The 22,399-nt window shown below is 51.3% G+C and overlaps 1 long non-coding RNA gene and 1 other non-coding gene across 2 annotated transcripts; both read right to left on the reverse strand.

The window, feature by feature from the left end:
- Window positions 1–332: 332 nt before the first annotated feature.
- LOC116454334 lies at window positions 333–22,128 on the reverse strand. Its single transcript, XR_004244069.1, has 3 exons — window positions 22,030–22,128; window positions 1,129–1,142; window positions 333–344 (listed from the first exon to the last, which is right to left on the reverse strand). It is a non-coding gene; the product is annotated as an uncharacterized LOC116454334 (long non-coding RNA).
- TRNAT-AGU lies at window positions 2,316–2,388 on the reverse strand. Its single transcript has one exon. It is a non-coding gene; the product is annotated as a tRNA-Thr (tRNA).
- Window positions 22,129–22,399: the final 271 nt, after the last annotated feature.

A 22,399-nucleotide genomic window follows, 5' to 3' on the forward strand; every position in this document is an offset into this window, starting at 1 on the left:
TCTAAGGCAGACCTGCCATCCCTGTGCCATTCCTCCTGGCACATTCCTACCCTATCCTGGATCTGTCCTTCAGCTCCATTTCCATGGCAGCATGCCTGGGTGAAAGTGGGCATGGCTGGCTTTTTAAAGCTGGTTCAACTGGCAGTAATTTTTTATACTCTTTGTAGTTTGGTTAAATTTACAGTAACTAAAACAATCCCACATTCTTTCTCAGGTTTCTCATGGAGTTATGCCCCACAGGAATGAGGATGTTTACTTATATTCCAACTGCCCTGAGCAGGTCAGTGGGATCTCCCTGGCTGAGTCCAGGAGAATCAGAATGCCACCATTACACCTTGAGGGCCCTGCCAAGGAGATTTTCCAAGGTATGGAAATTTCAAGGGTGAGCAGCACAGTCAGGGAGGGACTGGGACCTGCAGGATTCCCAGGACCAGGAGCTGTGCAAACCACGCTGGATGCTAAGGAAAAGCTGTCCCATTGCTCTGTGGCTTTGAGACATTTTTGCAGTGCTCTGTGACCTGTCCACGGGGTCTTTTATCCTTGCAGGAATTGCTGGTTTGGGGTTTTCCCCTCGAACAGGGCATAATCCTTTCCAAACACTCACGGAGCAATGTTTGGGATGTGGTGATAATGGAAAATCTTTCCATTCTGAGCTGCCGTGCCCAGCAGGGAGATGAGCTTTGCCGGCTGCCAGGGCTGCTGTGTTTGCAAGAGGCTCACACATTCCAAAGGAATGGGCAGTCAAACAGGCCACCAAGATCCCTCCCCACGCCCTCCCGGCCACATTTACCTGGCTTCAGGATTTGGATATAAATCACTTTGCCCTCTTTGTTCCTCTTGTCAAGCTGTGTCTTCAGAAAGCAGAGAAGGAGAGGATGGGTGATGGATACAAAGGGATTTCAGGGCCAGGTCCCCTGGTAAAACTCATCTCTGCCCCAGGCCTGTGTTCAGCAAGCAGCACCAGAGAGTTTGGGCTCTGCATTGCAGCAGGGTCACGGGGAGAGGAGCCCTGGCATTAATATCAGTACTGCAGAGATTAGGAATTCAGCAAAACACATCCTGAACATTTGTCGCCTTTGCACAGAAAGGAAAGACATTAATTTTTCAGAGGATCATTTCCATCCCCACCAGGCTCAGCTCAGCTGAACCCATGAGCCTGATTGCAGAAGTGAACATTGAACCACAAAGATCTTTTTGGGTCTTGCTCTGTGGTCTTCTCTGAAAGCCAAATGCAGAGATAAAGCTGGAATGGGGGACAGGGGGAGGCCACGTGGAGCCACAGCAGCCTGGAAATAAATTCACTTTTAGTAAAACCCATCTGTCCATTTTCCTTGGGTTACAATAACAGTAACTTGTGCTTGTTTATTAATTGCAGATTAATGGGAACCCTGCTGGCTTCTGTTTCTTTATCCTTACTGGGATATATGCAGGGGAAAACAGGGCAATTCCTGCAGGTCACTCCTCCTGTGGAGAAAGCACACCAACCCTCCAAAGCTCACTTTTTTGGGACAACAGAGCTGGAAAGAACCAGCCGGAGGAGAGGCAAACAAAGCACCATGTCCCTCCTGCCACCCTGTGTCCCCCTCCACAAGACAAAAATCGTTCAGGCTTTTGAGCCGTCCTTCCCTCAGATGGAAAAGGCCCTTTTGAAATTCAGAAATGACCTTTTCCATCACTGGTTTGGCTCATTTGGACTCAATATAGGGAGTCTACTTGAAAATGAGCAGGGAAAAGAGATGTGCAAAGGCAGAATAGGAAATCTCATAAATCTGGACAGCAATTCATGGAATTCAAGATGCAAAATAGGTTAATTCCTACCTATTTCCTTATTTTTAGAAATTATAACTGTCCAGCCCCCCCAGCAGGGCTCTGGACACGACGGATGCTGCTGCTCCTCCACAAACCACATTTATAATGTTTTCAGCCAGCTCTGCAATTACCGAGCTCTGGAGCTGTAATTTGATCGTCCTGCTGATGTCTGAAGAGATGAAGCAGCTCTGGCTGTAAATACCTGGCAGCCATTTCAGCTTTGTCCATCCATGACCCTCACAAAGTCTGCTGGGCCCAGAAGGCTCCAAATCCCATTATTGGGTGTTCCCCATCTCCCATTGCTGTCCATTAAAAACATCCCAAGGGTACAACTCTGACCATGGCTGGTTTCTCTGCTTCTCATTGCCTGTTATTGGTGTAGGTGCTGTGGGATGTTTGTATTCCACATAGACTGGGGTGGATGCTCCAAAAAACATCAGGAGCACTTTGGGAATAAACAGGAAGATAAAGCAGCAAGGTCTTTGCAGGAGGTGCAGACCCTCCCCAGGCTCCAGTGAGATTTGAACTCACGACCCCTGGTTTACTAGACCAGTGCTCTAACCCCTGAGCTATGGAGCCTCTGAAATTTGGGTGCTTTTGCCTCTGCAAACATTTCATATCAAAATTTTCTCTTCATTCTGGAGTGAAATGGCCCCAGCACTGCTGGAATGTGCTGCTCCAAGGACTTGTGATTCTCTTTCCAAACTGCACCAAAACCCATCAGAGTCACAAAACCACCACCACCCCAGGTGAACCCAAACCTGGAATTTACTCTCCTTCAGCTCATCCCCTGTAAGATGGACGATTCCCTTTTCCCCTGCAAAGTGGGAAGTTTACAAAGAAATGATGATGTTTGAGCTGTTGCATTAATTTATCAGAGAAGGGAATAAACAGGGACCACAAAGATGCTCCAAAAGCTGGAGCCTCTCTCATATGAGGAAATGCTGAGAGAATTGGGATTATTCAGCCTGGAGAAGAGCAGGCTCCAAAGTGATCTTACTGTAGCCTTTCAGTACCTAAAGGGGCTCCAAGAGAACTGGAAAGGGATTTTCATAAGGACATGGAAGGACAGGACACAGGGAATGGCTTCCCAGTGCCAGAGGGCAGGGATGGATGGGATATTGGGAAGGAATTGTTCCCTGGGAGGGTGGGCAGGCCCTGGCACAGGGTGCCCAGAGCAGCTGGGGCTGCCCCTGGATCCCTGGCAGTGCCCAAGGCCAGGCTGGACATTGGGGCTTGGAGCAGCCTGGGACAGTGGGAGGTGTCCCTGCCCGTGGCAGGGGTGGCACTGGGTGAGCTTTAAGGTCCGTTCCAACCCAGACTGACCTGGGATTCTCTTATATCCCACTGCTCCCCACTGGAAACCAGCTGTGCATTTGTTTTTCCCTCTCAGCTCTTCACAGATGTCACTGCTTCCTTAGGAGTCCATGTTTTTTTCCTTCCCTGCTGCTTTATCCTCCCTTGGAGAGCCCTTCAGATGCCATCTCAAGGCTGAATCTGAGGGACTGTGGGACTGAGCACTCCCCAGGCTGAGCTTCCAGCTGGGGATGAAACTGTCACAAAAGTGGGGTGAATGTGGAGAAAGCAAGAACCACAGGGAACAGAACTTCGGATTTAGCATTTGGCCAACGAGAACCCCTGTGATGCCCAGGAATATTTGTGTAGGATTGTTCAATATGGGCAGTGCCAGATTGATTGGGAGACTCCTACAGATTCCCCCACCGTGGTGCCCTGGGCTGGCCCTTGGGTGATCTCAGGGCACAGAAGGAGGAGCTCTGGCCCTGCACAGTCCTGTGCACACCAAGTCTCAGCTTCCTCACATCCCACAGGCAACTCCTGCAGGGCTGGAATAGAAAAGCCCCACCTGGAAGACCTCGAATTTGAGGGAAGTATTTGTGGAGGCTGTCAGCAAGTCCAGGAGAGGATGCTGGCTATGCATGAAACCCTCAGGCACAGAAATGCCTCATGGCAAGGGAAAATGTACAGCAGCTGCTGAAGGGCACTCTGAGTTTCAGGGAAGATGCACAAAGAGAAAATATAAGTACAAATGGTTAAAGGGTGACTCAGAATAAGCCACATTGTGTCTATTATTCCTGGTCTTTTTTGTGGAAGAAAATTGCTCTCTTTGAAAGAAACCAGAAATTAAGACCATCCATCCTCCCGAGCGTAGAAAAACACAAACCCTCATTAGGTGGGCTGAAAGGCAATTCTCAGGCCTTTATCTGACAGGCTAAGAGCAGGATTCTGTCTATAGCTTTTAAGGAGAAATGATGAATTACCTGGCATGGGTTCAGTGCCTGAGCCTGGCATTGGATAAACTCACAAAGAAGCCTGGAGCCAATCAAACAACTTTGTCCAAACCCTGCTGAAAGCAGCCCTTTGGGGGCACACAGGGAGGACGTGCACCAATAAAATGAAGCTGAAAATAATAACGAACATCCCATGCAGGAACATGTGCTTGGAGCGTGGTTTCCAAGAGCAGCTGGGCTTGGAGCCTGGGAACACATGGCTGAACCATGAGAGGCTGCCTGGCAGAAGGAAATAATGGAGCAGTTTGATACAGGCTGTGTTCAGACCTTGACTTGAAAAATAATATGGTTTAAATGTGTGCTGATGCTGGGAGTACTTTGGTGAGAAATGAATGCTTCTGGTAATGGGAAGTGATGGAGTGGTGAATGTGAAAGGCTGGCTGGTGCTGGAAAGGCTGTGTCCTTGCTTTCCTGAGTGAAACCCTGCTGCATTTCCCAATGTCAGGGCGTTCTGCAATACCTGGAGGTTTTAACCTCGGTGCCAGACCCTTGCAGTGCTGAGAGCTGGCCTGGAATGGAGCTGGTACTGCTGCAAGGCCTCTGGCACCAGTGAGCACCAGGAGAACTTGTGCTGGGCCCTGGCAGCCCTGTGCCCTCTTGGCACTGTCCCCATAGCCTGGGCATGTCCCCAGGTTTCAGTCTCTGTTTGATCTCTGCCCCATCCCTGCCCGTTCCTGGAGTCTCTCCTGTTTTTCCCTCTTTCCTCAGGGGTGACTTTGCCCTGTGCCTGTCCCCCAGACAGGACTGCACCTGCACCCTCAGATGAAAGACCTCAGATGAAACACTTGTTCTATTTTTACCCCTAAAACGCCTGCAAGTGACTTTCTTCCCATTGCCTAGAAGGAAATCTGCCTCTTGCCCGTTTGCAGTGAGATCTGGCCCGGCTGGACAAGGGCTGTGAGTCCATCCCAGGATTTCTGTGCTAATCCTCTGCCAGCTGCAGGTGGGACTTTGCCAGCTGCACTGGGGCCGTGCAGGATCAGCAGTGAAGCCCCCACAAACTCCTGTCTCACCCTGCAGACCATGAACCAAAGCACAGCTGTCTCCTGCAGTGCTGGGGGGCTCTTCTGAGCGCCTCTGGTGGAAGAGCTACTGCGGAAAATGAGGAGAACAGGAAGGAATAACAATTGCTAGATGAGATGGGAATGGTGATCTGTTTGCTAGGTCCTGGCAGGGCAGCCTCAGCCACCAACAGGCTGGATAATGAAGGAACTTTCTCCTGGTGAAGTCTGAAGGAACTGGAACATTTTGCCCTTCCATACAGTGCCTTGGCCAGGGTCATTATGAAATGACTGCTAATGAAGGCATCATGAGCTTTCTTGTTCTGTAGGAGCTGGGCTAATGAGAAACCAGGTTTTGATTTGTTTTTCATGTTTTGATTTGTTTTTCATGTTTGGATCTGTGTTTATAGCCAGGTGCTATGATTTGGCTTCTGCTCTAAGAACCACTTGGTTATCAGGAAGGTGGAAAGCTCTGCCCCTGAATCTCTACATGAGTTACTTCACCAGTTTAGTTAAAATTTACCTGTTTAGCTGCAACGAACTTCAATATTGTCTGCCCACTTGGGCAACACCTGTCTAGGGATAGATCCCAATGCTCTCTGCAGAGTCCAATCACCAGGAAAAAACTCTTTTAGATTTTATCTCCTACCAGATACTTCCTGGTTGCTTTTTGGATCCAGACTCCTTGAAAACACCTTGGAGTTGTCCCAGTTTTACCTGTGAGATGAGGAGTCTGAAAAGCAGAACTCGACAGTTCCAATGCCTCTGGTTTTCATGGAAAAGAAGAGTTTCTGCTGTGTTCCTTGCTTTCACCCAGGGATCAGGAAAATTACTCCAAAGTGGAAATGTTTGTGTACAGCAAATTAAGCATTATGGGCATGATTCATGGGTAATCTTTGCAATCCTCAAGAATATTTTCTGAACAAAAGTCACATAAAGGGAGTCCCTGGACAGTGACCTCCCACTGCTCTGTGAAGGCAAAAGGCAGCAATGGGCAGCAATAAAGCAACAAACCAAAGCCCAGATGTTTGTTTTCCATGGATGGAAACATCCCTCCTGAAGGAACAGCGAGCTTTGCTGGTATTATTTACGGGGTATTTATCTCCAGCAAATGAAATTGTTACGTCATGTTGGATTTCTGACAAGCCCAGAGTCCCTGGAGCCCAGCTCTGATCCAAACTGGGGATGAGAGGCCACCTCAGCTCACACACAAAGGCTGGACAAGGTGATGGACTCTGTAAAATGCAGGAGTAAACCCTGGTAATGATTCTACCAAGAGCTCAGAAGCTGCATCCTCTTAATTATAAGAAATCCCTGAAATCTCAGCAGCATTTTTGATCTGAAGCAAGGAGAAGGAAAAACTCATTTCACTCTTGTAGTGAAATGTATGTAGCCATACCTGAAGGATACTGTTTTATATCCTTCTAGAAGAGAAAAGATGAAATTAGAAGAGGAAATTGATGCAGTTACTATAGTGTTACAAGGTACAGGCTTCCTTCTGGCCTTAAAATGAACCTGGAAATTTGGATTGGCTTCCCCAGGCTCTCCTGGCCTGCTGGTGCCTGTGACAGGCCAGTGGCCACCACTGCCTTAAAGTCCCTGCCTTCCTTTAAAGTACCCTTGTAACGTTTTCTTGGAAGCCAGGAGGAATTTCCTCAAGTCCTGGGAAACAAAATAAGGCTGGAGTGCTGTTTGGAATAAACACGTTGCTCCGAGGGTGCCCGTTTTGTTCCCTGTGCTGAGGGAACAGGAGTTATTTCTGGAATGCAGCTGCCTCTCTTTAAGCTGCTGTAACTTCTCCCTGGAGCCCTCCTCAGATACAAAATTGGTCAAAATTTTACCCTTGACCCGTTTCAGATTAGCAAAGAGCAAAATCCAGCTTGTTCTGAAAACCACGTGGAGCTGCCCGTGCTGTGTAGGCCTGAGGAGTTCTGCAGGCACCACTCAAGCTGCCTTTCTAGGAATTTTCAGGAACACTTGTGAAACATAAAGAAATCGGTATTTCTGAGTATCCCAGTGCCCAGAAGCAGAGGGATTGTGCACAGCTGGAAACCTGCATTTCACAGGCCCAGGCCCCCAGCCTGCCCTGCCATGGGCACCACGACCCTGCCACCAACCCAGGGCCACCACTCTGGGGAGGGTCTGAGGTCCTCTGGTGTCCAGGAGGGATTGGCAGAGCCTTTGGAACTCCTTGGGAGTAAAGCCCAGCTAAAGGCAGCCCTCAGCACCTGCCAGCACAGCGGCCCTGAGAGAGGAGGATGTTTTATTGACAGATGCCCTTAATTACAGACGAGACCAGCAGCCAAAGCAGCATTTTCTGCTGTGCCCTGGGGAGGACGCACTCACTGCTGCTTGGTGCCAAAGCTGATCACAAGGGTGGGAGATGGCACCTTCTCTGCAGCAGGAAAGTTAAATGAGCTGAGCAGGTTGAGCTCGACTCGATTTTGGGTCTGCCAGAGCTGAACAGTAAAGACAGGGTCGATGAATCACATGCCGTGACTGAAGGGATAATTCACTGGCCCCATCATGGACCCCGTGGTAGTTCTTAGACACCAAGCAGACATAAAGCCTCTGATTCCTGAACAAATGTTTCCACTCTGGCTTACATCAGCTGCTGGAGATACCATCTTTCCTAACTCCTCTCAGGCCAGCTGCAGGAACCTCTGTAGGAATAAACAAGCTGTTGTTCATCCCAAATACCCAGGCCTGGAAGGAGGACTCTTTTCTGGGAGCCCTCAGGAAGCTCTCCCTGAAATCTGTTTCCCATCAGACCCTCTAATATCGCACAGCCTCATTCAGGGTCTCATAATGAGCAAAACTCCCTTGGGGTCTCTTGCAAAAGCTGTTGTTCATTTTCTTTCAGGGCACTGCAGAGAACCACCAGGATTTTCCTCCTTTTCTTGGCTTGTGCTGTTTGAAAGGTTCTTCCTCCAGAGGCTGCTGGGCACTGCCCAGGCTCCCCAGGGAATGGGCACGGCCCTGAGGCTGCCAGAGCTCCAGGAGCGTTTGGACAGCGCTGCCAGGGATGCCCAGGGTGGGGCTGTTGGGGGGTCTGTGCAGGGCCAGGGGCTGGGCTGGATGGTCCCTGTGGATCCCTCCAGCTCAGGATATTATATGATTCCAGGTTTCTATTAAAACAAACCTGCAAAAGAAACTCCAGCACACCTGGTAGGAATGAAGAACCTAAAGTGGGGTTTGGTTTATCTCCATTAGTTCAGTTGGTTGCTCAGAGTTCCATGGTTTCCAACTGAATCCATTGTTTATCCCATAATTTAGGAGGTATCACACTGCCAGGATCCCCCCAGAGTTTCCATGGCTTTGCTCTGCGCTGTTCACACCACTCAGTCTTGCTTCAGGGGCTCTGGCTTGTTCTCATTTGGACAAGCAACATCTGGGGACAATAAAATTACATTAAAATCTACCCCCAGGTTTGAGGAAATGTCCTTCTGAGGGACACACCCACTGCTTTGCCCAGAGCTTATGAAACGTGCTGGCAGCACCCAAAATCCAGGGATTTCACTGCCACTCAGCCTGTGGTTTGGGGGACTGTCAGCAAGGAGCCACTGCAGCTGTTTTTCTTTTCTGCTATCCACTGTAAATAAATAAATTTAGTTAAGTAATCAAGTAATTTAGAAGAAGTATGTTAGTAAATAAAGTATTCAGTGGAATTAATGAGCAAACAAGGACGGCAAATTAAACAGGCCTTGCTCATCGTCAGCAGGCTTAAATTGTGGGGAAAAACCAGTGCAGCTTCCATGTGAGAAGGCAAAGAGAAAATATTGCCCAGCAGTGCTCCTGGTGGGAGTTGGGTTATCCAGTGTGGGCTAAGAGTGAGGGTTTTCCTCTAAAGCAGGGATCCTGGGCTCTCTGTGGGTGCAGCTCTCAGCTTTAGAGTGAGTGACAGAGCTCACAAAGCAGCTACAAAATAAACACTGCTGGGTCTGCCCTGAAACCGATGGCTCTTCATGTAAGCATAGGAACAGACGGTGTCAGAATCAACAACAATGTGCTGGAGGTGTTTGCCCAATGTGTGAAGGGTGAAGTGATGGGATTGCAGGGGTCTCACTGTAACTGTTCAGCCAGACCTCTGGGCTTGGAGCAGCTGAGGGTCAGTGTGGAGTCACAGAAACTCCTCAGCTGGAAAAGGCTCACCAGGACCATCCAGTCCAACCCCTGGCCCTGCACAGACCCCCCAACAGCCCCACCCTGGGCATCCCTGGCAGCGCTGTCCAAACGCTCCTGGAGCTCTGGCAGCCTCGGGGCCGTGCCCATTCCCTGGGGAGCCTGGGCAGTGCCCAGCACCCTCTGGGGGAAGAACCTTTCCCTGCTCTCAGCCTGAGCCTGCCCTGGCCCAGCTCCAGCCGCTCCCTGGGTGCTGTCCCTGTCCCAGGGAGCAGAGATCTGAGCTGCCCATCAGGAGGAGTTGTAGCCCCTGGAGAGGTCTCCCCTCAGTCTCCTCTTCTCCAGCTGACCAAACCCAGTGCCCTCAGCTGCTCCCCTCATGCAGCTTCCCCTCACAGCCCTTCACCATCTCCACAGCTCTCCTTTGGACACTCTCTAACAGCTTTAGATCTTTCTTATATCGTGGTGCCCAGCCTGTGCATCCCATTATAGAGAGACCAGAACCAGCAACTCCCTGGCTGGGGAAAGGTCCCTGGAGCTCTTCTCCAGGGATGTGAAAGGATGAGAAAGCCCAGAAACCAATGGGTTGGAGAAGCAGCTACTGGGAAGAAGGTAACAGGACTTGGGGGGCTGGGGCAGAAGAACCTGTCCTAGAGGGGCTGAGCTTTCAGCAAGGAAAAGTCCTGGTCAGAAGGGCAGAACTGTCACATCAGACAGAGGCACAGCCATGGGTTCCAGCTCTTGGGAATATCAACTGACACAATCTCATTCCTCTCCTCTCTCAGCAGCCTTTCCTATTAAATTCCTTATCAGTTGGTTTTGCCAGCACAGCACAAGCTGTGTCTGCACAGCCTGAGCTCCTCAGGAGGCAAGAGTTTCCAAACATCCAAGGGCAGAAATCAGCCATGGGAAGTGAGGTTTGGAGGTGGGGTTATTGAAAGCAACTTTTGCAGAAGCCCTGAAATCAGGTTTGCAGTCCCATCAGAGGTGGGCAATGCCTGAACTCCTTCAGGCTCGGGCTTAGAGGTGGAGGAACAACAGCAAGCACGGCCTTAAAATTCCCTGCAGTGAGAAACTTGGAAAAGCAAAATGTGATCCTCTTTTCTTCTTTATTAAGGCAGCACAAGGGTTTATTATTCCATCCCTAAAGAAGGGGCACGCAGAGGTGATTAGAGCTGCATTTTCAGGCAGCAGCAGCAGATTCCAGCAGCTGCCCAGACGGATCGGCCGCCTCCATAAATAACCCGGCTGCAGACAGGGAAGTTGTTGTCTGAGGCCCAGCAGCCTCACACGGGAGATGTGATGTGGGGAGTGGATTTGCCACACACATTTCACATCATCTGAGCTCAGCCCCGAGAGCAAAATAAAAATAACACGAGGAAGCTGATCCCTGTGGGATCAGGCCCCGCGTGTGTGGCAAGAACTGCGGCTGTGGGGGCAGCCTGGGGGGTTCCTGCTCCAGAGGGTTGATGTGGTGTCAGCTCCTGCTGGAGATGGCGTGGGAACTGCTGCTCCAGTGGCAGAGGCACTCGCATACTTCCATGGAATTGCCTCATTCCCAAGGGTGCTGTGGAGCCTGGGGCCCCCCGGGTTTGTCAGCAGCTGTCCCACTGTAAACTTCTCAACACCAGATTTGCTCTCCCATTTCATGGCCTGTTCACACGGATTTGTGACATCCTCCTGCAGCCAGGCACTGTTTGCTCTTCTCCCTCGTGCTTTGAGCAACTTTTCATCACCAGAGAATGTTGGGGTTTGCTGCTGGGGGCCTCTCCCAGCCCATGAGTGTGTGGAGCTGCCCAGGTCCCAGCACAGAGCCCACGGGGGCTGCTGGAGGTCTCACCCCATCAGAGCTGACTGCTGCCTCTTCTCCTCCACCTGCTGTCAACCACCAGTCCATGCCAGGCCCTTTGTCCTCCATTCTCTCAATTTCCTTAAAACTTTTGATCAGGATTCTGTGAAAGGCCTTTAGAAATCCAGGTGGCTCCATCAGCTGGCTCACCCTTCGGCCATGTGGTGCCTCTTGGTTTTTGCCAAGGTCTCCAGAAGGCTGAGGAAACATCCTTTTCACTTGGGTCAGCCACGTTAACTCTCCTGGAGCAGCTCATGTCACCTGGTGCCCACTCACTTCCACCTGAGCAGTACTTTGGCCCCTCCACAGTCCCCTGGCAGACCTGGGAGCTTCATCAGCCCAAGAAGTCTCGAGCCCTTACCCCTGTTTGAAGCCGCACCCAAAGCCAGGGCTGGCCCTTCACGGACAAACCCTTCAAGGATGGTGGGCCCTGCGTTCCAGAAGCTCCCACAGACTCCAGAAGGAGATTTTGGCAGGGAGTGGAGGGTGCCGGGGGGTTTGTCCCTTGCAGCCGCTCTCCCTCCGCACGGAACAGGGATGTCCCCCGTGTGCGCTGCTCCGGCTGCAGCCTTGGAAGGATCCTGCATCCTTCTGGAGCGCAGGTTCTGCATGGCAGGAGTGCCCTCTAGTGCGGACCCAGAGCTCTCCCTCACCCCGGCCTCTGCAAAAGGGACCCCAAACCCGACCCCCAGGCCTCGGACAAAGTCCCCTCCCCATGGACCATCTGCACTGACCGAGCTGGGGACGCCTTTGGGAATAGCAAGAAGGAAGAGGGACAGGGAGCTGTTGTTTTAAAAGTTGTCCTTTGCTTGGAAAAAATTCCTGTTATTTGAATAATTTTCCAATAGGTGTGAGATTCCAGCATTGCTGTGGAGAATTCTTTCCTTTGAGTGGTTTCAGATTTTGCACACTTGGTGTCCAGGAGGAAAACCCGGTGGGAAATGTCTCCCACCCAGTGGCCCTGAAAAGTCACAAGATGCCCAAACATGTCACCTCCCCGGGATGTCACAGCAGACACCCAGATCATCTCCCGAAGGAGAAATTCCTGCTGAGAAGAGCCCAGCTCATGTGGGAAAGCTCCCTGAAAGGGAATGGATGGCAGTGCCCCCCTGGCAGGGCTGCAGGGAGGATTTTCCTCTCAGGACCTGTCTGGAGCTGTTTCCCTGTGTGCCCCAGAGCCCGGCCTCGGAGCTGTGCCAGCACAGGAGTTCAGGCAGGAGGAGGCAAAAGCAGCTTTTTCCCACAGAATATGGATGATTTGTCTACACTGATTTTTGACAATTCCTTCAAGCTCGGTCGGTTTTCAGGGCAAATGCTAATTTTCTTTCTATTTTTTTGTCTTTTTGGGTTTTTTTTTCCTCTCAAATCAGGGCAAATCCTACTCTGCTTTCTGTGTTCTGAGCTGTTTCTCTGTGGTTATTTCTAATTCCTGTCCTTATCCAGCTGGGACAGAGCGGAGGTTTGGTCCTGTAGCAGCAGAGGTTGTGTTTGTACCTGGCAGGTGCTGCTGTGGTCCCAGCCTGGGATGAGGGATGCTGCTGCAGCCCTGGGTGAGCCAATTTCTCTCTGCCTCATTTGCAAAGTGGGAGAGTGGCTCAGTCCAAAAATGGCCCAAAAGGGATTCTCTGCAGCAGGAATCCATGGGCTTTAGCTAAATTCCCTTCAAAAATCCCTAAATGAAGCTGTCCTAAATTATACCACTTAGACTAATACGACGGCGTCCATGAAAATTGCATTTTCCCAGTTGTTGACTCCTCCCGAATTTGGAAGCACGTTAATTTTCTAGAGCAGCTAAATAGTTTCCTCTGATGATTAAAAAATGAATAATAATAGCAGTGCCCGCCTTCCCGAGGCTCATGTAGGACTTAGCAGCAAGAAATTAAACACAGTAGGAAATTCCTTGAAAGAGTTGGAAAACAAATGATTGATACAATCTCACCCTCCCTCCCCGCTCTGTGATCTGCTTTTAGAATGATTATTAAACACAGGGAAATTCATTTGGTGCTGTAACATGAACAAGACAAATTACAGTCTCTGGAGCTCAGTTAATTGCTAAAGAACACTCTGACCCTCTGTGGGTTCATCAGTTATGGGAGGTAATGAAGGGAGCACTCGCCAGCCTGGGGGGCTGCAGGACCAGACAGGGCCCCCTCCCTGGGAGCTCCGGGGGAAATGATGGAAAACTCAGCACCTGCAGCCCCTTCACCAGGCAAAATCCAAGGATGGGGATGCCCAGGAGCCGTGGAAGGGGTGAGAGGTTGGTGGTCAGATCCCACCCTTGGTTTGCTGTGGCTGCTCTGAAGGGTCTTGGTGAGTCATTGAGTCCTCCAGGGTGGGATTCATCTCCCTGAATTTAGAGCTCTGAGGATAATCCAACCTGCCCAATCCAACACCCAGCAAACCCTGAGGGCATTTTCCATTTCCCTGCAGCACCACACCTTCCCCAGGGTTTGCCAGTGGGATCCCTAATCTCCTGGCAAGTTGGCTTGGAAAGGTCCTGAGACTGCTCTAAAAACCCCTGGGTATTATGGGTGGTGGTTGGGCCAAACTCAGGTGACAGTTTGGATTTTTTGGGTGCCATCACAGAGGTGGAAGTCGGAGATTTGCCTGTGGCCTCGGAATGCTCAGCACAGCCCTTTGCAGCACTGGAGTCATGATAAATTCATGAGCTCTGGCAATGCTGAGTGTCACAAACAGAGCCATTGCTCTCTTCTCATCCAAACATGCCAAATTATTTTTTCCTCTTCTTCTTGTTCCCCATTCTATTGTATTAGACTGAGATGTAAAATTATTAATAGAATAGTCCATTAATTTTATGATATTTCATTATTCAATTATTTCCTCCATTATTCTTCCACATTAAATCTGAATAATTTATTCAGTGAATTTTGCAAGCAAAATGTTCAATGCATAATTTTCTCCTTTGTTAATATTCTCCCAGTTCTAATTGTCCATGAGAATTTGATCTAATGCTCTCCAGAAGAGCAACCCTAAGACAAAAGACCCAACAGAGAGTTGTGCTCAGCACAACGATGGTGTTGTTCCCCATTGAGGCTCTCAGTGCTCCCAGTGGGATGGGAAGGCAGGAGGGAACAGGCTGTACCTGGCACGGGAGCCAGCAGCAGCTCCCACTCCGTGTGAGCACTGTCATTCCATTGGGGAAGGGAGGGCAAAGCCTTGGGAACAGCAGAGTAGGGAAGTGTCCATGTGCTTGACTCCCTTGTCCCAGCAAAGAGCTCTCAGCCCCTTGGGGGGACACCAAAAAGGGACAGAAGCAGCTTCTGTCCCACACTGTGTGTCAGAGCTGTGCTGGCTTCCACTGGGAACCCCAGGAGAAGGAGGCCCTGGGCTTGCCAGGCTCCCCCGGGACACGTTCCACACACGGACTGCAGCCCCAGCCACGCTGAGGTCCATCCCCTCCTCCCGTCACCGAGCCCACACGGTGCCTTTGGGACGTGCTGGGTTTCCCCTTGCAGCAGGTTGGGCTTGCTGTGCCTAGCCTGGCCAGCCCCACCTGTCCAGTGGTCATGGAGCTGCTGGAATCCGCAGCTTGGGCTGTCCTATGGAACAGGAGATCATCACAGAATATCCTGGGCTGGAAGGGCCCACCAGGACCATCCAGTCCAACCCCTGGCCCTGCACAGACCCCCCCAACAGCCCCACCCTGGGCATCCCTGGCAGCGCTGTCCAAACGCTCCTGGAGCTCTGGCAGCCTCGGGGCCGTGCCCATTCCCTGGGGAGCCTGGGCAGTGCCCAGCACCCTCTGGGGGAAGAACCTTTCCCTGCTCTCAGCCTGAGCCTGCCCTGAATGGGCACAGAGCCCTCGGAAGGGGATGAGATGTGCAGGAGCAGCTCAGGGCGTGCTGGGCTCCTCTCAGCTCCTGCAGTGCTCCCTTGGGCCGGGGAGCACAGCCTGTGCCCACATCCTACCCCAGCCCTTTCCTGGGGGAAAAGGAAGTCCCAGCACTGGGCAGTGCTGAGGGAAGGGCAGGATTAACACCCTCTGGGTTTGGTTCCTGACAGCCTGGGGCTGCCCAGGGACACTTTGAACCAGGAGAGAGCAGCTCCTCGTGCTGGACATCCAGACCCTTTGGCTTGGACAACACTCCCAGGCACAGGGTGGGATTGTTGGGGTGTCCGTGCAGGGCCGGGGCTTGGGCTGGATGATCCTGGCAGATCCCTTCCAGTCAGGACATTCTGTGATTCCACAGCTCTGGTCAGGATGGACTCACAGCTCTCTACTGCCTTTCCTACACAAGGAGCCTGTGCAGGTGACAGAGACCTCACCAGGAAGGCAGAGCTGAGGTGATCAATCCCCTGCTCCATCATGAATAACATCAACAGCCCCTTTGCTAATAAGCAGCTGAAGTTTTACCTTCAGTCAAGGTTTGTTTCCAGATTTCTGCTGTGCATTTTCCAAAAATCCCCTCATTTTGCCTGGCATCTGGCACTCACCAGTGTGCTGGGAGAACTTCCAGTCTGGGAAGCTGGGCTGGGGAGCGTGGGAGACTGGCAGCACTCGAGCTCTCCCTGACACCAGTGAATGAAATGGAGGAAATAGTAAATAAGGAGCTTCTAAGTCAGAATTAACTCTCAAGCCAAAATTTTGGGGAACTTCAGGAATTCATCGTCCTTTCCATGGAAGCCACAGGCATTGCTGGGATGTTTTTAGCAAATTGGGCAACTCTCACAGTTTCCCAAATGAAAATTCAGGCAAACTGAGCCCTTTTGTTTTCATTGACCAGCCAGTCACCTTCCCTGTTCCCTCACCTCAGCTGCCTGTGCTGTTTCAGAGCTGAAATCCAGCTAAAATGGGACACAGCAATTCCATATTAAGAGCTGGAGCCACCATGAACTCTGTGTTGGCATCACAGCAGCTCCAATTCAGGGAACAACATTTTCCCTACCCATGTCAATAAATCAGGGGTAGGAACAGTGATAAGAGGGGTAAAAATAGAGTCCCCCAAATGTAAGTTTTCCGTGGTTAAAGCTAATAACAGCTGTTTTCTGAAATAACATCTTGGTGCCACCAGCTCAGCAGTAACATATGGGCTGTATCAGCCGTTGCAGCATTCCCAGCAACCCACACGGACAGAGATTTTCTGATTCACTTGGACAAAAATCTACAGAAATGGAGCTGCTTTGAGTCCCCTCGAGGTAGAGGCACTGGAGACACAAAAATAATGGGGCTGCAGCAAGACCCCAGTGCTCTGGCAGCCCAAGGAGCCCAGTCCCCAGCTCAAATCTCCCTGCAGGAGAGTGAAGGCTGCAGACCCTGCTCTGCAGGGACGGGAATGGCACCTGGAGGCTCCACTGAGCCACAGCCACCCTGTCCTTGGGTGCAGTGGCCTTTTGGAGGGGACAAAGCCAGCCCTGTGTCCCTCCAGGGAGCTCTGCTTTCTGCCCAGGCTGTCTGAGCCCTGGCTGCTGCCTCTGGCTTGCTCCCCATGGGGGCTTCTCTCAGCAGATCTGAGCTTTGCAGGGCAGAGAAGCTCATTCAGAAAGTGCTCAGGGAGGGGAGAATCCTCCCTTCTGGCAGCCGGCGCTGCCCCACCGGTGTTTGCAGCACTGGAGATCCTGGGCTGGGGGAAGGAGAGGGGCAGGAGGAGCAAGAAGAGCTTCACACGCCCCGAGGGACTGCAGCACCTTGGCTTTACACTCCTGGGCAGGACCTGCCAGGGCAGCATTAAAGGTGTTGTCAGGTGCTTGGGCTTCCCCTTCCCCTGCCTTGCCCAAACAGATGCAAAAAATCAGCCAAGGAGAGAATGTTCATTTGAAGGCTTCACACGTTGTCCCTGCCAAAAACGAAGTGTGAGGATTGCAACCAAATTTAGCCCATATGCTCCAGGCAGCAGAGATTTGGAGCTGAATTCCCTCAGTAGGAAGCCCCCTGGTTTTAGGAACCATGAGGAAAATATGATGTGTAGATTGAAAATGGTATTTTCCACACAACACAGGAACCACCTGAATTCTGCCCTGGCTGCAGGGTCTGAGCAGGAACTGAGAGCAAGGGGTTTGCAGAGGGCTTTGGGTGGGGATGCCACCTGCATCGATCCAAAAAATCACTCTAAAACTATCTAAAAATAGTTTTCCTACTCAGGTTTAGGTATGGAGCTCATAACAGGGAAAAAAGCCAAAAAAAAAAAAAAAAAAGATACAATAATTTACTTTTTTAGTATAATTTCATGTGAGGAACAAATGAGATACTGCTGGAATGGTCGTGTCTGCTGAGCACTGACTGCAGACACAAGGACACTGAAAGGGAACATGAGCTTTTTTAATTGAAATTGAAAAGCAGAAAACAGACCTGCTACTTACTGTGCAGCGCAGAGAACTTGGGAATCCACCTCATACTTTGGAGCCATTAATTATTGCTTAATTAGAGCAAGGAGCATTTGCAGGATATGTGATAGCAGATAATGTCTGGTTCTCCAGAGAGACTCGGATCTGGGTACAGAAATAGCAATTCCTTGCACAAAGGGCAGCTGATTTTATTGGGAAAGGAGGAGAAGTGGCTGATCAAGTTCATGGACAGGGAACATCTTTGTGTGGCAGCGCCAACAGCAATCCCAGGGGATTTAGAGAAATGAAGGGGGACAGGAGGTGACCTGCAGAAGGTCTGGGGACAGGAGGTGACCTGCAGAAGGTCTGGGGACAGGAGGTGACCTACAGGTCTGGCCCATCCCTGTGGGGGATGCGGAACCCTCCCTTCTCATTAAGGCCATCCTTTAAGGAAGCTGCCACCAAGCACCCAGATTTCTGTGAGGTCACCTCGGTTTGGGGCTGGCCCTGGGCTGTGCAGGGCTGGGATGGGGTGAACCAGACATGAGCAGCTTGTTTGGTTTCAGACTCAGCAACAGAGCAAGGGCAAACCCTTCCCATAGGGTCATTTTGGGACAGTGGTGTCTCCAGGTGGATCTACGGGTATGGGACAGGCACAGAGGGCTGGAGTGGCCCCAATGCACAGAGACCATTTGATTGTGGCCCCCTCAAGGAGACAAAACAAAAATTCTTGATATTCATCAGAAAACATCCATCTAGAAGTGGCTATTGAGTCAGAGCTTTGAGTTGCAAAAGAGCCCTGATTTTCTTCCTTGCCCACACTTTCCGCAGTGTGTTTTAAAACAAGAAGGTGCAGCTCACTTTGTCCCCTCTCTCCTGTCTCCAGCCAGCCCTTTAACAGGCACCAAGTGTTTCCAGGTGTTTGGAAACCATCCTGTCCCCACAGCTCCTCTGACAGATTTGGGGGTTTCCCTCCTGCTGTTCAGGGCCCCATCCCAACCACCCCCCCCACCCCAGAGCCGCCTGTGGAGCTGTGTCTGTGCCACCACTGCTCTTTGGACATCCCTTCCTCCGCTAAAGTTTAGTTTATAAAGATCAGCCACTCCTGTCCCAGCCTGGCTCCACGGCCCAGGTCTCCATTCCCTGCTGCAGCACAGGCTCCCTGTGCACCTTCAGTGCCCTCCCTGCAGTTTCTGTTCCCCGTTTCAGACCGCAGCTGATCCCCTCGAGGTTCCAGCAGCAGTGTGTGTGAACATGTGAAACCTCTGCGGAAACACTCCATCAGTCATTGCCTCAAACCTTTCACAGCTCTCGGTTCCGTCACGAAGGTGGCAGCACGATGGCTGCATTTCAGGATTTCTCCACCTCCCCTCCTTCCAGCTGGGAGCCCCATAACCCAGCAAAATCCTGGCCCACAAAAGCATGACCCAAAGCCTTACTTGGGAATTTCATTACATTTTTACATTTCATTACATTTTTGCATTTCGTTACAAATTTTGGGCACTTGCTTCAGTCCTCAAAGTCCCCCAAATGTTCAGATTCTCCACTGAACCACCCTCACCTGCCAGTTCTGTGGCAGCAGCAATTCTGTGAGCTCATTCCTGCCTCCTCAGCCAAGGTCACGGAGTAGAAGATCAGTGTGATCTGCTCCAAGGTTGGGTCCTGAACCCCCCTGTGCCCTGCCCAAGCCCCACAGCCCCCTCAGCACAGAGTGTGCCTGTTTTTCCTGGCTCAGGCTTATCTCCTTGCAATTCTTGCACTAATCCCCATCTTTCCCAGCTGAAATAATAATTTCTCAGGAGGAACTGTATCAGATCCTCTGCTGAAGTCCATGCAGAGGGATCTGCATTCCCTTTGCCCACAGGATCTGGTATTTGAGAGAGGGGATGGGGTGAGTCTGTCCTGGATAAAGACCTGTCCCTTTCCCTCTTACTCTCTACCTTCACTTCTTTCATCTTTCTCTGGAAATTTTGAACTCCCACCAGTTCAAGCCCTGTTGTTCCTGCTGTTTGCACACCTCCCTTTGCAGATCACATGGAATTTCACTGTATTGAGTGCCCTGATTCAGGCTTTTGCCTTGAGCATGGGACTGTCCAGTTCCAAACCCTCCTTTGTCAGCCTTTTCTAAAGCTGATCTCTTATTGTGGAGCTGTTGCACCTCATTATTTTAAGCCTTGATCCCAAATGACTCTCTGGTAGCCCCACATCCATCCTCATCCCTCTTATCCATAAACCCAACTCCACCTTTTCCTTTAGGATCCCACAGCACGACAGGATCCTCCTCTGCTCTCCTCCCCTCTCCCACAGAGCCCCCTTTGTGGCTCAGCCCTTTGCTCCCACCCTCAGACCTCACCCTCACTGCTCTGATCCTTCCTGAGGTTGTTATTTGTGGAGCCACCTGGGAATTTTCCCCACCTGCTCTTCCCTTCACCCTCCACTGAGTTACAAATTCCATGGTTTGCCCCTTTGGCTTAAAAGCATCCCATCAGCTCCCCGGGCTTCTGTGGCCAGCTTACTTCACTAAATAATTTTATTAAATTTCTCCTAACTTGCCCTTTATGAAACCAACCCCCCACTCACAGGCTTAGTTGTCTGGGATTTTTTTCCCCTTCCCTTTAATTCAAGCTGAATCAACCCCTGGCCACACAGTCCAAGGTTATTTTCTATAACCAGCTCCTCTATAGACTCTTCACCCCTTGCCAAAACCATGTCTAAAATAGCATCCACCTCTGATTGCTTCCATGACTAATTGATGCAGAAAGTGGTCGTTTCCACCCAGAATTACCTGTCTCGTCCTATTAATAGGACCATTGATCCTCCAGCCTGCGCCCTGTAGGATGATGTTTCACTGCTGTGGCCACCAGAGCTTCCAGGCCGAGCCCTGGAATTGTCTCTACGGAGAGTCCTGAATGGATTTTGTGCTGACTCTGACTGTGGGAACACAGATTTAGGGAGAGATTCAAGGAGATCAATGTTCATAAAATCCCAGGTGGGTTTGGGGTGGGAGGGACCTTAAAACTCATCCAGTCCCACCCCTGCCATGGGCAGGGACACCTCCCACTGTCCCAGGCTGCTCCAAGCCCCAATGTCCAGCCTGGCCTTGGGCACTGCCAGGGATCCAGGGGCAGCCCCAGCTGCTCTGGGCACCCTGTGCCAGGGCCTGCCCACCCTCCCAGGGAACAATTCCTTCCCAATCTCCCACCCAGCCCTGCCCTCTGGCAGTGGGAAGCCATTCCCTGTGTCCTGCCACTCCAGCCCTTGTCCCAAGTCCCTCTCCAGCCTTCTTGCAATCCCTCTTTAGGCACTGAAAGGTTTCACACTAGAAAAGTACCAAAAGCCTGTCCAAATCCCCAGATCTCCCTAATGCAGCTTTGCCATGGGACGGGTGGTTACAGGCGAGATTATCTGTGATCAAAAGTCTCTCATGGATATCTTTGACAAACCCATCACTTTACACTCGGAATGAGCAGTGATTTTCCAGTCCAGAGCTCAAACCAACCATTCCCGTGTTTAAATCCCTCACCCACATTTTCCCGTGCTGGACACGACCTCCAGGAGCACACAGAGCACATGGGCAGAGGCAGGGCAGAAATCAGCCACTGGTTTTCTCTCCTGTTGTCCCTAAATATGACATTTATTAGCAGCAATTCTGGAGGAAGATAAAGTTCAGGTACAGTGACCGCAGCTGTGTAATTTTAACAAACTCTTAATTTTCCCACCTTAACAGCATTTAAATCACACTTTAACTTCCCAGTCAAGTGATTTCTACAACCAGAGTGCAAAGCAGAATGAGATTTTCCCACGTGTACTGAGCCTTGTGGTCCCAGAACTGCAGAAGGGATACAATTCAGCTCCAACACGGGACATCTCCTGCCTCATTCCATGTTTTCCAAGTGATATTTGAGGCAGCCAAAGGTGTGGCAGTGTCCCTGCGAAGGCCTCAGCAGCGCTGGGGCGGTACCTGAAGGATGGAGCTTTGTCACCCTCCCGTCACCTCTGCCTGTGGCACTCAGAGGGACCCTCAACACCTGCAAAACGCTCCCATTTTCGCAGCCCTCCGCTCGCCTTTGGGCCACTAGAGGGGGGTGCCTGTGCTGCTGTGAGTTCCGGAGCCCGGCGAGCGCTGCGACTTTAAAGCGTTTGTAGAAAACATGGAAACATCAAACGGGAGCTCGAAGCCGTGCTCCCCAGCTGACAAATGGCAAATGAAATACAAAATAAAAGCTGCCAACTAACAAATGTGCTGCTGCCGAGGGTGTGGGGAGCTGGGGAAGGAGTGACACGGAGGGGAAGGCTCTGGGTGACGCTGAGGAAGGAGCTGGGGGTGACGCGGCACAGAAGGGAGGTGGGTTTTGAGCAGAAAAGGTGCCAAATCCCCAGAAACTGCCCTGAAAAATTCCACTCTTTGTCAAGTGTCTGGTTCCGAGCATCATGACTCCCCCAAAATCCCCCAATTTCCCTACCTGCATCCCCTAGGCCAGCTCAGCAAAGCTGTCCCCAGGGTTGCAGGGTGGGGGACAAGGGGAGCTACAAGGTGGCCACGGGGCTCTGTCTGCTTGTGGAACCAAAGGGGCTCATCCACAGTGATCTTATCAATGTCCCTTGGGCTTATCAGTGTCTGTGTGCAGGGAGGGGTCAGGCACGGATCGAGCTCCACGGGCCTGGCAGTGGCACCAGAGCAATGGGCAGGGACTGATCCCAGCAATTCCCCCTGCACAGGAGGCAGAACTGCTGCCCTGGGCAGTGCCCGGCCCTGGACAGACACCAGAGAGGGGCTGGAGTCTCCTCCCTGGGGATACTCCAAACCCATCTGGACACACTCCTGAGTGACTGCTCAGGGGACCCTGGGGGAGCTCCGGAGGTCCCTCCCAGCCGGAGCCTCTCTGAGGTTCTGTCTGTGGTGCCCAGACCTGGGTTATTCTCGTTTGGGACAGAGGAGGAACCCCCCAGCAGCAGGTGAGGCTGGGAAAGAGGAGGGAGAGAGAGAACAAGGATGGAGACAGGGTCAGGGAGGACCTGTTTGTGTG

The sequence above is a fragment of the Corvus moneduloides genome, chromosome 21 (assembly GCF_009650955.1).
Source record: "Corvus moneduloides isolate bCorMon1 chromosome 21, bCorMon1.pri, whole genome shotgun sequence".
NCBI lineage: Eukaryota > Metazoa > Chordata > Aves > Passeriformes > Corvidae > Corvus > Corvus moneduloides.